General features: G+C 47.9%; 1 pseudogene; it reads right to left on the reverse strand.

The window, feature by feature from the left end:
* Positions 1-4,337: 4,337 nt before the first annotated feature.
* Positions 4,338-7,362, reverse strand: LOC139317751 (NAD(P)(+)--arginine ADP-ribosyltransferase 1-like; annotated as a pseudogene).
* Between the last annotated feature and the right edge of the window lie 7,164 nt (positions 7,363-14,526).

Genomic DNA, 14,526 nt, shown 5'->3' on the forward strand with positions numbered 1-14,526 from the left:
GCAACAACAACACTCACACGCACAATTACAAAACCAACACATTTAAAGAAAATTCTCTTTTCTGTTCTTTTGCATCAAAAGGCAGCTTCCAGGGTGTCCTAAGCAGGGACTTCTTTCATCTGTAAGAGGTTCACACTCCGCAGCCGGTTGGGGAAATATTAGGAATCGGAACGACTGAGAAATCAAATGGGCCCTGGTTGTCCACAAAACCATTGCTTATATCTGTAAAACACAATAATCAATAAAGCTACTACCCCAATTACTCAAAGTGCCCACACCCAATTTTCCTCCCACATGGGTCCGCAATGATCTTCAATCTCTTGTCAGGATCCAAGTTCCAGACTAATTCAAGAGAGCAGGTGCTCCATCCTTTTTTTAGCTTACAGCGGGTTACATCAGCAGATATACATCAAGGTAACCTATATATAGAATACAAAAGCTTTCTTTAAGCACATTCAAATGTCAGTTTTGTTGGATGTTGTTTGTCCACGGACACTTTCCAGCCGGTGTCAGCTGCTGCCTTGACTCATGTCCGATGGATCCATGATTTTGATTCTGCAATCTTAATAGCAAGTGGAGAAGTCATAATACCAATAAAAGATCCCTTCCATCTTCCACTTGATCCCCAGATTCAAATGAGTGACATTAAGTTACTAATCTAGGGGGTACTTATTCCATCACATATTGTTGGAATCTCTCAATTTGCTTATTAAGTTCTTGTACCATCTCCATATTCCAAACCCCCCCCCTTTACGACCTAAATCAGGCCACCTAACATACATATTTACCTTATTTTACCTTTTTTTTTTTTACATGGTCGGGTGGAATAAACCTCCAATACCTGTAAACAATCATGCTCAGAAACAGACTCCGTAGGCAACAAAGTTGCTAGATTTAATCGGTTAGACACCACCAGACACACCTGTGGATTCTCACTCCTAATTGCCTGATATTTTGTCAGCCTTTGCCCACTAATCCACAAATGTCCCTTAATATTCAACACAGACTGCTCCTCATGAGGGGAGTGCATGAGTATAGGACAAGAAAAAGTAAGTTTATTACAATTCTGAATCAATTCTGCACTTGCAGCCAGCACCTTCAAACAGTGGGGCCAGCTTTTTGCCCCCCCCCCCCTTTCCACTCAAGAGGTTCCACATTGGCTCCTTTGGTGGCTGCATACAAAAGTGCTGCCATCAAAGCAAAGTTAGGGATCCAATTACGGCAAAAGCCAGCTAATCCTAAAAAGCTTCTCAGTTGTCTTTTTGTTCGGGGTCCTGCCAGCATTAGGACTGCCCTTTTCCGCTCTGGTCCTAAAGCTCAATGACCCTTATATCATATCCCAAATATCTAACTTTCCTTTTCACCAATTGAGCTTTCTTTCTTGATACCCAATAACCACACTCTAATAACAAATCTAGCATTATCGTGCATTCATCTTAGTATTCTCCCAACATAAATCCTCTGTCAGTCCTGATGATCCAAACATCATCAACATATTACAGTATTGTGTCTCCTGGTTGTTGAGGCACATAATACTGTAAGTCTCTAGCTACCGCTATTCCAAACAATGCGGGGGAGGTCTTAAATCCCCGAGACCGCCGAGTCCCAGTATATTGCATTTTCATTCCTGTGTAAGGATTCTCCCACTCAGAATGCAAACAGTGGCTGGCTTACGGGGTGAATGGGAACTGTAAAGAATGCATCCCTTAAATCAATAACAGAAAACCACTCAGCCCGGGGTGGAATTAAACTTAACAGGGTATATGGATTCGACACGGCCAGGTGTAAAGTTACCGTGCCCCGGGCTGTAAGACCCATCTAACTGTTTAATTGGGATAATTGGAGTATTCCAGGAGGACTAAATAGGCACCAAAAACCCCGCCTCCAAATCTCTGAATGCTTTCATAAATAGCACAAATAGCTTCCCAAGAAACGGGACGCTGCCTTATACTCACAGACTCCACTCCAGGTTTTAGTTCCACCCCCACTGGAGGGTGGCGAGCTGCAAAACCCGGCAGGTTATCCTCAGCGCACATCAAACAACCTCCAAATCTCCTCCGGAGAATGCCTTATGGTCATTCTCTGACTATCTTCATCAAAAGAAATTGTTGCCCCTAATTTGCTCAGCATATCCCTGCCTAGCAATGGAATAGGGCACTCAGGAATGTACAAAAATTCATGCTGGATTTCAGCTTCCTTAAAATCACACATCTCTGGTTTCAAGACCTGCCGCCCCATGGCTTGCCCTGATACCCCCTGAACCTGAATTTTATGGGATCCGGGGGGCTACAATCTGCTTATTTACAACTAATCTTCCTACTCCCATATTTACCAAAAACGTTCTGTACTGACCCCCTATTTTCATTGTAACTAATGGCTCAGGCGGGGGTTCTTCCAAGCCTGGTCCCCCTCAATCTGACCAAGTCATGTCTGCCAATCCAATACTTTCCGCTTTCTGCTGCCCTGCGCCCTCTCCAAATCCTCTACCGAAACCCCAACCTGAACTTATACTCAAACCTCTCCTCTGTCCTCATTCTCCCCTTCTCCCTGCAAACTGCCCACGCATCCCTGACCCAAAATCCGCTCTTCTCCGCTCTTCAAATAATTTTATTTCTATACCACCCTTCTCCCGAAGGACTCAGGGCGGTGTACGGCCTATTTTGTTTAAAAAACAAAACAAACACCAGAAAGGAGAAAAAAAGTTTTAAAAGCATATCTTTTCCTCTTTCTCCCCTCCAAAGGAAGGGGGGGGGGGAGAAAAACCCCCTTGCATCCCACTTCGCAGTACTCCTGCCAACAAATCAGCCTATTTATTCATCCGTGCCTCCTGCTCTTTCTTCTCTACCTACAGCCCCCACAGCCTCCAAATCCTCCTCCTCCTCATCATCATCATCCCCCTCTCCCTCACTCTGACTGCTACCTCTAGGCGAATGACTCCCCTTGACTTTTGACTTCACGCCAGGATCACTCATACGCCTCTGATTTCCTCCTCCGCTCCCTCCAGCAGCCCCTTACTTTTCCTGCCTGCTCAGATACACATAACCCGACTGTTTCAGCCCTACATTGCAATAAATCCTCAGCTTTTTTCAACAGGGCTCTCACCCATTGATCAATATATTGAAATTGATCAGGATATTTATCCTGATTCACTACAATCACTCCCCACAACTTATCCACTGTTTCTTCCCTTAACCATCCCTGAGGGGGAGGGGGTCAGCCCATCTCCCTTTGTGGCCACACATGTTTACATAAGAATTTTAATTGATCCTTTGATCCTTTCGGATAGGAAGGGTTGCTAAAATACTTGTCAAAACCTTTTAACATGCATGCCAACGGAGTATTTGGCACGCTCTGAACCCCATCCCTTCTACCACACTGCCGTCGACTCATAGCCCCGGAAACTCACAGCCACTAATGAGAAATGCGACGGCTTAACCACCCACACAACCTGACATGGACTTCATTAGGGTAGCCTACCCCGAGTCCGAGGGAGTGATCAATTCCCTCCTTCTGCTTTCAAATGAAGCAGGTACAATTCTTTTACAATATACTTACTTAAAACGCTCCCACTCCGTAGTTTCCTGGCCAGGAATTTGTTCAGACCACCTTTCCTGCACCGCAGGGTTCTTGGACTCGATCAGAGCACCGTCGGGGCCATGGGGTTATCGCGGCTGTCTCCCAGAGACGTATCTCCGTGGCGCCTGGAGAATGTTCAGGAGCGACCTCCCGATGGTCCCGAGGGGTCAAAACGGTCCTCAGCGAAATATCGCCTTGCCCCCAGTCCCGGCGGCGTCGCCAGCTGTTGTAGACAAAATAACGGACTAGAGCAAGCTCTTCAATGCAGGAAAGAGTTTATTTGCGCAAGGTTCAAACAGTCCAAAGACAAGAAAAGGGTCTGAACGCCGATGGCTTCTTCTGGCCATGTATTTATACAGTTTAAAGGCAAAAGTATTACAGAGAGTGATGCATTTCACACGTAGAAGCTACCCTTTAATCTATCTCTAGGAAAGACATAACAGCCCTGTTCCCACAGGCTCAGGTTCTCAGCTCCGGAGCTCAAGACATAACAAAAGGAGATAAGAGGCTAGGAGACGCCTCAAGGGCAATAAGGAAGCAGCACCCCTTATCCAGGGATATGCATGACATTTGGGATGCAATAAACATTAAACAACAGAATGTATCTGTTTAGGGTCAGTTTGCCCTTTTACAATTCTGTACCTACGTCAAATACCGTTTGTCATCTCAGCACCTTGGCACGGAAGAGGCACTTCTGTCTTGACCAAAGATTTGGATTCCTAATATTTGAGTTTTATCCCAATATCGAATCTTAGCCTGGCTCAATTCAGAGCTTCACAGTTGAAGCAGCTGGAAACACCCCGGGACTCCAGCCTTATGAAGGCCCCATTTTGGTTCCTACTGTGGTCGATCACAGTGAACACCTCATAGATGAGAACTTCCTTTCAGTCTGGGTGGTAGGAGAAGTCAAAAATGTGCACTCCGTGACAGGTGTTGATAGAGAAGAGGGTGTCCTCACCATAAAATTGGGCCAACTGTTTGTCCAGTGAGGAGGAAACAAACTGTCCGAAGTGAACTGCCATGTCAGAGATGTAGCATATTCCTTTTTTCCCATGGAAGACTTCAAAGCAGCTGGGCTTGGTCTTCTTGGCCTGAAGGGCTTTGGTTAGGAGCAGCTGGAAGTCCTTGAAGAGTTATAGGTCATAAGAATGTTGGGATTTCCCAGCTTGTCTTGCAGCGGTATTGAAATCGTAGTACAGGCTATCTCTGATTGTGTAGGCCACAATCACAGTGCCATACATTGGATTGAAGCTGTCAAGATTTTGGCCAAGTGGGTCTTGGCTATTTCCCAGGTCTTACTATACTTTTTCTCCACAAGAATCTTTCCTGGCACGTGCAGCTCAAGCAATCTTACGGGGTTGCAGTCAATGTACTGGTCATCCACAGAGTTGTGGAACATGGTGAGGGGAATCTCTACTTGACACAACACCTGTGCAGGAAAAGAGAAGGTGAGGAAGGACACTAAGGAAAGGAAAGAGTTCGATGGTCAGGGATGCCAACCTGACCCCAGTTATCATTTTAAGCCGCCAAAGGAGCACATGGGGGGAGGTACCATAACAGCGTCTCTGAGGATTTTATTCCACTAGTCATGTCCAACTCTTGGGGATGGTGCTCATCTCTGTTTTGAGGCCGTTGAACCAGAGCTGTCTGAAGATGTTTCTGTGGTCATGTGGCCAGTATGTCTTCAGGGAGTGCTGTTACCTGCCCATCTAAGTGGTACCTATTTATCTATTTGCATTTACATGCTTTCGAACTGCTAGGTTGGCAGGAGCTGAGGTGAGGACGGGAGCTCACCCCATCTTGTGGTGCTCGGGTCCCAAACCCAGGGTCTTAAACTCCTGAGCCTACGCACATAGAGGATGACCCACAAGAAAATCATTATTGGGACCGCTGGTGGCACAGTAGTTAGCATGCAGTATTACAGGCAAATTCTGCCCACTGCCAGGAGTTCGATCCTGCCCAGCTCAAAGTTAACTCAGACTTCCATCCTTCTGAGGTCGATAAAATGAGGACCCAGATAGTTGGGGCAAGATACTCCTCTTCTTTGGGGCAGTTCCTCAAATATTGGAATAGTGCTATTATGTCGCCCCTAATCCTTCTTTTCATTAAACTAGACATAAAATTCCTGCAATCGTTCTTCATATGTTTTATCCTCCAGCCCCCTCATCATCTCTGTTGCACTTCTCTGCACTCTTTCTGGAGTTTCAACCATTTTTTTTATGTTGTGGTGACTGACCAAAACTGGTTGCAATATTCCAAGTGTCATCTTACCAAGACCTTATAAAAGGGTACTAACCCTTAATGCAGGGGTGTCACACTCAATTTCATTGAGGGCCGCATCAGGGTTGTGTTTGACCTTGGAGGGCCGAGAGGGTGTGTGTGGACAGGGTGTGTGTGGTCATGATGGGTGTGGCCTTGGTGGGCGTGGCCATGGTGGGTGTTCAACACAGGCTCAAGATGCATTTTTCCCCTTCTCTTCTTTCTTTCCAAAGTTCTTTACTATAACCATTTTCCTATCTCTTCTACCAGATATTACTGGCAAACATTTATTACTTATTCTTCATACTCCACTAAACTTTTTATTTCTAAATTTATACCCTATTGTTTAATAGTAAATTGCTTTTCCAGGCAATTTATTATTCATTAATAATAAAAATACAATAGCATAAATAACATGCTAATACAAGATCTAACAGCAGAGGTAAATTTCCAGGATAGTAAATAGAAATGGCTGTCAATTATAGATTGTTGATTTTAGATTAAATGGGCCAACAATAGGTAAAATCTGGCATTAAACTGTAGTATTAACATAGGATGTTGCTTGTTTTCTATCCAGATCAGGCACTTATAAGGCACTTGAGGCCATATAATTGTAATCCAGTCCAATCCAGTCCTCCTGCAGCACTCTGCCAGCCAAATCGGACCGCAAGGAGGCCCAGTGCGCTGCCACGTGCCCCGTTTTGGTAGGCAGAGGCACCGCAGGCCGGTCCTTTGATATTTCTAATCTGGCCCCACAGGTCAGATATAAGCAACCCGCGGGCCGCATCTGGCCCATGAGCCTTGACTTTGACATCCCTGCCTTAATGCGATCTTGATGCTATCCCTCTGTTAAGTAAATTTGCATAAATAAATTCAGGGCGAGGACTATCACAGCCGTAGAGGAGATGTAGGCTGCTGGTGGGGAGGAGAAGGAAGAAAGAAAGCCCTGAGTCAGGTGATCTTGTGGCTTCTGTGGACTGGAGGGGTCCCCTCCGTGGCCTCGGCCTACTTTAGATGGCCTCTCAGTGACACCATGTGAGAGAGTTTTTTCTTCATCTTCTCTCCTTTGTTAGACACAGCTGAGGTCTTGGATGTGACATTTTTGTTGAGTGGGGAACTGACTGCTCTGGAAACTTCTTGCTGAAACCTCATTCAAAAGGGGGAGGCAGTTACAGACGGAAAAATCAAACTTTGGGATTTGGGCATGCAATTCTCAGTTCTGGCTCTGCACTCCCACAGTGCACATGATTTCTAATAAAACTACACCTTTCTTAGCAAAGGGAGCCGAGGAGAGTTTCTACTCAGAGGCTTAAGTGTTTGGCAGCTCTGAAAATCTTAACAACAGGAAGTGACTATTTTGTTGAGCGAGGAGGGGGGGAACTGCCACCTGCCTGTCGGGCAACCCCTCCCCATTTAAAGAGGCAGACACCTTTGCTGCTGAAGCTGCTCGGTATGTACCTGCAAAGGTCCTGTGAAGAGTCCAATCAGACACAATGCCTGGACCATCTGCATGGTTGCCATCTTCATGGTGACTCCCGAGAAAAGAAAAACAAGGAGAAACCACAGTTGCGTGCAAAACCCACCCATGATCTTAATGAAACGTTGATCAGTTTAAGTCTTACCAACAAAGGGGAAACTTGGTGCTCTCTGAGCTTGGGGGGGGGGGGGGGTTGCAGATGTTTCATGATCCAACTATGGAAGTTCATCAGTGCTAGATGATGGGGATGGGGGTTTGCAAGGAGGAGGAGGAGATGGAAGGACTGTGGGGTCCTTGGTGCTCTCCAAGTTTGGTGGTTTTCTTGTAGACATTTCATGACCCAACTAGGGAACATTATCAGTGCTGGAAGGGAGGGGGTTGTCCTTCTCCACCTCCTCCTCCCCTTCCTTCTCCACAAACCCCCCTCCCTTCTAGCACTGACATTCCCTAGTGGAGTCATGAAATGTCTGCAAGAAATCCACACAGCTTGGAGAGCATCAAGGACCCAACAGTTTTCTTCTTCCTCCTCCTCCTCCTCCTCCTCCTCCTCCTCCTCCTCCTCCTCCTCCTCCTCCTCCTCCCACTTCTCCTCTCCACAAACCCCCCTCCCTTCTAGCACTGATGATGTTCCCTAGTTGGGTCACAAAATGTCTGCAAGAAAACCACCAAGCTCAGAGAGCACCAAGGACTGCCCAGTCCTTTTCCTCCCCCCCCCTCCTCCTCCTCCTCCCTTCTTGGCAAACCCTCCTCCCTTCTAGCACTGATGACGTTCCCTAGTTGGGTCATGAAACATCTGCAAGAAAACCACCACACTCAGAGCCCTCCAAGGACACCCCTGCTTCAATCCTGAGTGCCGAAGGACTTCCGGTTGGCGTTGCTGGGACACAGACAGGGAAATGGCCAAATCCCCTCTGCTAAGCTGCCGCCGATAGGTCTGCAGACCTCCCCTGTCTTGTAGGGACAGGGGGACAAAAAGGAATGCCTTGGTCAGCCGAGAGGAACGGGCGGGTTCCTCGGGGCCGGAGGCTTCTCCTTCACGCCGGCGGCAGCGGGACAGCAGCCATGGTGGCTGCCCTGAAACTGCGGCAACCGGGAACAAGGATTGTGCTGGAGGAAGAAGATGAAGAAAGAGCAAAAATCAAGAAGCCGGGTGAGTGACACCAACCCAGGCAATAACATACCTATTTGGAATTATTGGAAAATAAGACCCCAAAATTAAAAGCGGCTGTTGGACTGTGGGGCTTAAAGATTGAAAAGGAAAAAAAAAATGGGTAAAAGACCCAAATTGAATTTTGTTGCAGTAAACTTAAACTGGATGATTTGGTATTAATAAATTTCTGAAATTTGACTGTGCCTTTAACTGGAGTGGAGAGGAGAAATGGATATTCCTGAGAATTAATGCCTCTAAAAGAAAATGAAGCTAAGGAAGATAGAGAAATAGCCATGGAGTCTGCAGTGATTAAACAGAGAAGTGGATTAAAGAGATTTCCCTTTCTGGGTGGAAAAGAAACATGTTAATTGGCTTTTTACCTTGGATTACTTGAAATTAATATTGGATATAAGGATTTTGGAGATTCCTACTCTGTCCCAGATGATTTTAAGAAAGAAGAAAGAAGAAAGAAAGAACATTTTGGATTTTAACAATGGAGACTGACAAAACTAGGTGTGGCGTAGTTAACAAAGACAGGAAGCTGATGCACTACGCTTGGATCAGACATTTTAAAAGTTTTAAAGGGACATACAGAAATTCTTTACTTTGAACTGATGAACCTTGAAATAGAGCACTTTGGACAGAGAGGAAAAGGAAGAAAAGGAAGAATTAAAGTGGATAAATTTAAATGTGACTAACTGAAATGTAAAGTTTAAAAGCCTATGTATATATGATAAAGTTTAAAAGCCTAGGTATATATGATTTTTGGATAAAAACAGGAAGGGTTGTGAAATAATAAAAATAGAAAATAAGAGGTGGCTATTAAAATAGTGGATGATATCAAGGGGATAAAAATAATAAAGAAGAATATATTTTGAGACAGGAAAACTTTAAGAAAATGTACTGTTTGATGTAATACGTTTTAATTTTAACTTGCAAACAAATGTTAAACTGATGAATAAGGATTGATTGAACAAAATACAAGATACACAGATGCTAGTGATTGAATTAAGGTAATACAAGTTGGAAATGATGACTATTATGACATATACTGAGATTTAAATTGAAAGAGCAGGATGGAAAAATGATATAAAACAGATAATTATATTACAGTTAAAATGTGTGGGATGGATACCAACTAGATAAGAGTTTGAGACTCGGTGGAAATACGTTGGAAATTAATTCAAAATGCTGGAAACAGCCAAACAAATAGGAGGAGAGTTGGAGGAGACTATGCTGGTAATCAGCCAAACAATGGAGGGAGTCAAGGAGGAGACTATGCTGGAAATCAGTCCATAAAATGCTGGAAACAGCCAAACTGTTGTGTCTTGGGATCGGCTTGGCTGTGCTTCCTGGTTGCAGCGGCCCCAGCTGGTGGTTCTTTGATCCTACCAATAGGTGGCCGGGGTTTTAGGTCCAATCAGCTTTGTTGGTCAATTACTCCACCCAGTGGCCAGCCTGTAGCAGCAGCCTTAACAATATATATTCTTGGTCTGTTCCTGGTTAAGCAAACTTGTTCTAGCCTTTTTCTACTTGCTTTTAACATGGAATAAAGAGAGTTGAAGTCACTTGGAGTTGCCTGGCTCATTGGAACCCACTACATTTCACTGGCGACGAAGGTGGGATGCTGAAGGAAGTGGCTTCTTCAGCGTTGCACAGCATCGCAGCTCGGCACGAGACCACGCTGCACCGGCCCACACATCCAGCAATTCAGAGCCGGCGGTTGCTCCAGGCTGAAGGCCATGAGCTCCTCGAGGGGGACTACGAGCACTTCCAGCAACACCGGTACGTCTGCCACCTTGCATGCAGGTGCCCTTGCCATCCTGTCCCCCCAGTTGTGGTTGGCTGGTGCGGCGGCATTGTTGGAGTTTGACATACACTGCCCGGATACGTGGGAAATATGCCAAGTGCGGCTGAAGTCCTTTTTCCGGTGCTATGGCATTATCGATGAGGGTGCACGGCGAGACTGGTTCCTGAATTGCTGCAGAAATGACTTGTGTGGGCTAGCGGTGAGCCTTGTGCACCCAAGGAAAGTGGATCAGCTCTCTTACTCTGACCTGGTGGGCGTTATCACGGCCCATTTAGCACCTAAACCAACGTTGGTGTCTCAGCGGGTAGAGTTTTTTAATCGTAGGCGTTTGGTTGCCGAGCCAGCCACAACGTTTTTGGCAGAGTTGTATAAATTGGCTCGCTGGTGTGAATTTAATGACTTGAATGAGGCTTTATTTAACCAGTTTATATGTGGACAGACGGACAAGAAGTTGTTGAGGAAATTTTGTTCAAAAAAAGATCTTAAGATGGAAGATGCCCTGGCCATCGCCATCGCGGCTGAGGAGACGGCGCCAGAGGCCCAGAAGGGGGGAACCACGCCGATAACCAGTTAGGTGGGGTTTCATCAGGAGAGCCCCGAAGAGGATTACGACTCAGGAAGGGAGGACGTGCGATTGATGAAGCGTAGGAGTGCCCCTTGGCCCGGCGGAGGGACGGCTCGGAACAACGCGTCAGAGGCCATTGGACATCAATGCGGCAGCTGTGGTGGGGATCATCTACGGAGGACTTGCCGGTTCCGGGACGCTAAGTGTCGGCGATGTGGGAAGTTGGGACACATCGTCCGCGCATGTCGAGCTAAGGGGGGTCGAGAGGAGAGCCGGAGCCCGCGACAGAGACAGACAGTGAACGTCGAAGTGGACGCGGCCCGGCCCGGCCTCAGTATGATCTCTTGCAAGTATACAGCCTTAGCTCAGAGGCCCCGAGTTCCATCAGGGTAGTAGTTAACATTGAGGGCACAGCGTGTCCCATGTTCTTGGACACGGGATCCCCCGTGTCCATTATTTCGGCTAAAACACTCTGGAGTATGTGCCCCAGAAAGTTGTCCTCACTTGAAGCCCCCCCATTCAAGTTAAGAGACTTCCAGAAAAATCCCATAGCGTTGAAGGGGGTTGGAACATTCGAGGTTGGATTCAAGGGGGTCCGACAGAACCTCAAATTGTTTATAACTGAAGGGCTGTATACAAGCTTATTAGACAGGAATTGGATGGGCCCTCTAGGCATTGAGGTGACCGGGGTGAACATGATTAGAACCGCAGACCTGGACTTGGTAAAGGTCTGCGTGGAGTTTTCGACCGTATTTGATGGCTCGTTGGGGTTATATAATGGCCCTCCAATCTCCCTTCAGTTGGACCCGGCTGTTAGGCCCATCAAACTTAAGGCACGCCGGGTCCCCCTTGCTTTGAAGCCTAAGATCGACGTTGAGTTGGATCGGTTAGTTGCCCAAGGGGTCTTGGAAGCGGTTCCTCACGGGTCTTGGGAAACCCCAATCGTGACCCCAGTGAGGCCGGATGGGGCAGTCCGCCTCTGTGGGGATTATAAATGCACCCTCAACAAGGCATTGACCGACCACGCCTATCCAGTTCTGGTCATACAACACATCCTGGCCACGTTAGTGGGGGCTAAAGTCTTTGGCAAGCTGGACTTGGCCCAGGCATATCAACAGCTGCAGGTCGACAAGGCGACGGCGGATGCACAGACGATCGTTACACACAGAGGTGCTTTTAGGGTGAAAAGACTGCAATTCGGGGTTAGTGTCGCACCCGGGATCTTTCAGAACTTAATGGACTCACTTTTGAAAGGGTTGCCGGGAGTAACGCCCTTTTTCGACGACGTGCTAATCTCCGCCCCGACGTCGTCAGAATTCGTCGTCCGACTACAAGCTGTGTTGCAAAGGTTTCAGGCGGCAGGGCTGAAAGTTAAACGGGAAAAATGCCTTTTGGGGGTAGAGCGAGTGGACTTTCTGGGGTTTACGGTTGACGCCAGTGGTATCCACCCGGCACCGGAGAAGGTACGGGCAATCTGCTACGCACCTGCCCCCACGAGTAAGGCAGAATTGCAAGCATTCCTCGGCCTTTTAAACTTTTATCATGCTTTTCTACCTCACAAGGTGGCGGTCATGGAACCCCTTCACAGACTCCTGGACAAGCAGACCAAGTGGACTTGGGGCCCGCGGCAGGAAGCAGCGTTCCGGGCGGCCAAGAACTTATTGATTTCTAACAACGTGTTGGCCCATTTTGATGAGTCGCTCCCAGTGGTTTTAGCGTGTGATGCGTCCCCTTATGGGGTAGGGGCTGTTTTGGGCCATGTGTTGCTGAATGGGAAGGAGGTTCTGGTAGCTTATTTTTCACAGACCCTCTCGGCAGCTGAATGGAACTATGCCCAAATAGATAAGGAGGGCCTAGCTATAGTAAAGGGGGTAAAAAAGTTCCATGATTTCCTTTACGGCAGGCCCTTCACCATCTTAACTGATCATAAGCCGTTGTTGGGACTTTTCGCACCCGATTACCAGACACCACAGGTACTCTCACCCCGGGTTCTTAGGTGGTCCATATTTCTGGCAGGTTATCAGTACTCTCTGGTATATCGGAAGGGCAAAGCCATGGGGCATGCTGATGCACTGAGTCGCCTTCCATTACCAGAGAGTGGGCCTGACCCTGCCCCGGCTCATGCCATAATGCTCCTGGAGGACCTCCCAGACGCGCCCCTCCATGCCAAGGACATTGCAAAATACTCATCTAGGGACCGAGTCATCTCCCGGGTCCTGGACTGGGTGGGGAGGGGGTGGCCGGAGGCCAAGCCGGGCCCAGAGTTTACGGCATATGTTGAGAAGCAGGGGGAGCTATCAGTGCACAAGGGGTGTTTGTTGTGGGGATGCAGGGTGGTGGTTCCACCCCCACTATGCAAACGAGTTATGGAAGCGCTGCATGAAGCACATCCCGGGGTGGTGCGAATGAAGGCCCTTGCCCGAAGTTATGTGTGGTGGCCTAAGATAGATAAAGAAATTGAGACATGGGTTCGGGGTTGTGGGCCCTGCCAGGAGTCACATCCAGCCCCTCCCCGGGCCCCAGGGCAGACATGGGAGGACACCCGGAAACCATGGTCCCATCTCCATGTAGATTTTGCTGGGCCAGTACGGGGACAAACGTTCCTCATAGTGGTGGATTCCCACTCGAAATGGTTAGAAGTTGTCCCCGTTTCCACCACGTCCACGGCCATTACGGTTAGAGCTTTGAGAAAGCTGTTTGCCACTTTTGGGCTGCCTGATACGCTTGTGTCAGACAATGGTACAGCTTTCACGTCAAGGGAGTTCTTAGAGTTTAGTCGGAAGTACGGCATCCGACACATACAGTCGGCGCCGTTCCATCCTGCCACGAATGGTCAGGTCGAACGTATGGTGCGTACGGCCAAGGAGGGGCTTAAGCGATTGGGGGATGGGGATTTACAACATCGTTTAGCCCAATTTTTAATTGCACAGCATACCACCCCCTGCACAGCAACGGGTTATAGTCCTGCCGAGCTGCTTATGGGGCGTAGGCTTACCACCTTATTAGATAGGCTCCATCCCGACAGGGCACCCCTTCTAAGGCCCAATACGGAGAAAAGGGGAGTACCTAGGGGGTTCTTCCCCGGGGACCCAGTATATGTTCAGAACCATGGCATCAGCCCGGTTTGGATGCCTGGCCACGTGGTACGGGTCAAGGGGCCCACCTCATATGAGGTTTCCACAGAGCGGGGGGCCATCTGGGGATGTCATATTGATCAGTTGAGGCAGAGGGAAATCCCTCCAGAGGAGGAGATGGAAGTGTTGGAGTACCCGTACCTCCCAGAGCCACAGCGGGAACTTGTCCCACCCAGCCCGGAAGGGCTGGAGCAAGAACCGGCAAGGTTGGAGACCCCCGCTAATTTGGAGGCTAGTCATTTTCAGCCGGAGATGGGCCCGGCGGATGTGATTGTGGAACCCCAAGTGGCCAAAATTCCAGCTACCACGGGGGGGGGGGGCACCTCCCCAGAAAAGATCTTGCCAGGTAAAAACTAGGTAAAAGTTCATCTCAGCATTAAAGCAAAGCTTCTCCCTCTCTCATTCATGTCAGCGCTGGAAGAGATCATAATTTGGAACGCTGACATCCGGCCCCTCTCCCTTCACTTCTCTGACGTAACGTGCCCCATAGGAAAAAAAAACACAACAAGATAAGTATCATTATCCCCTCCTTGGCTGCAAGCCCCCCCCCCCCCG

This window comes from Pituophis catenifer, unplaced genomic scaffold, assembly GCF_029215685.1.
Source record: "Pituophis catenifer annectens isolate HBS135680 unplaced genomic scaffold, rPitCat1.0.hap2 SCAF_5, whole genome shotgun sequence".
In the NCBI taxonomy this organism is placed as follows: domain Eukaryota; kingdom Metazoa; phylum Chordata; class Lepidosauria; order Squamata; family Colubridae; genus Pituophis; species Pituophis catenifer.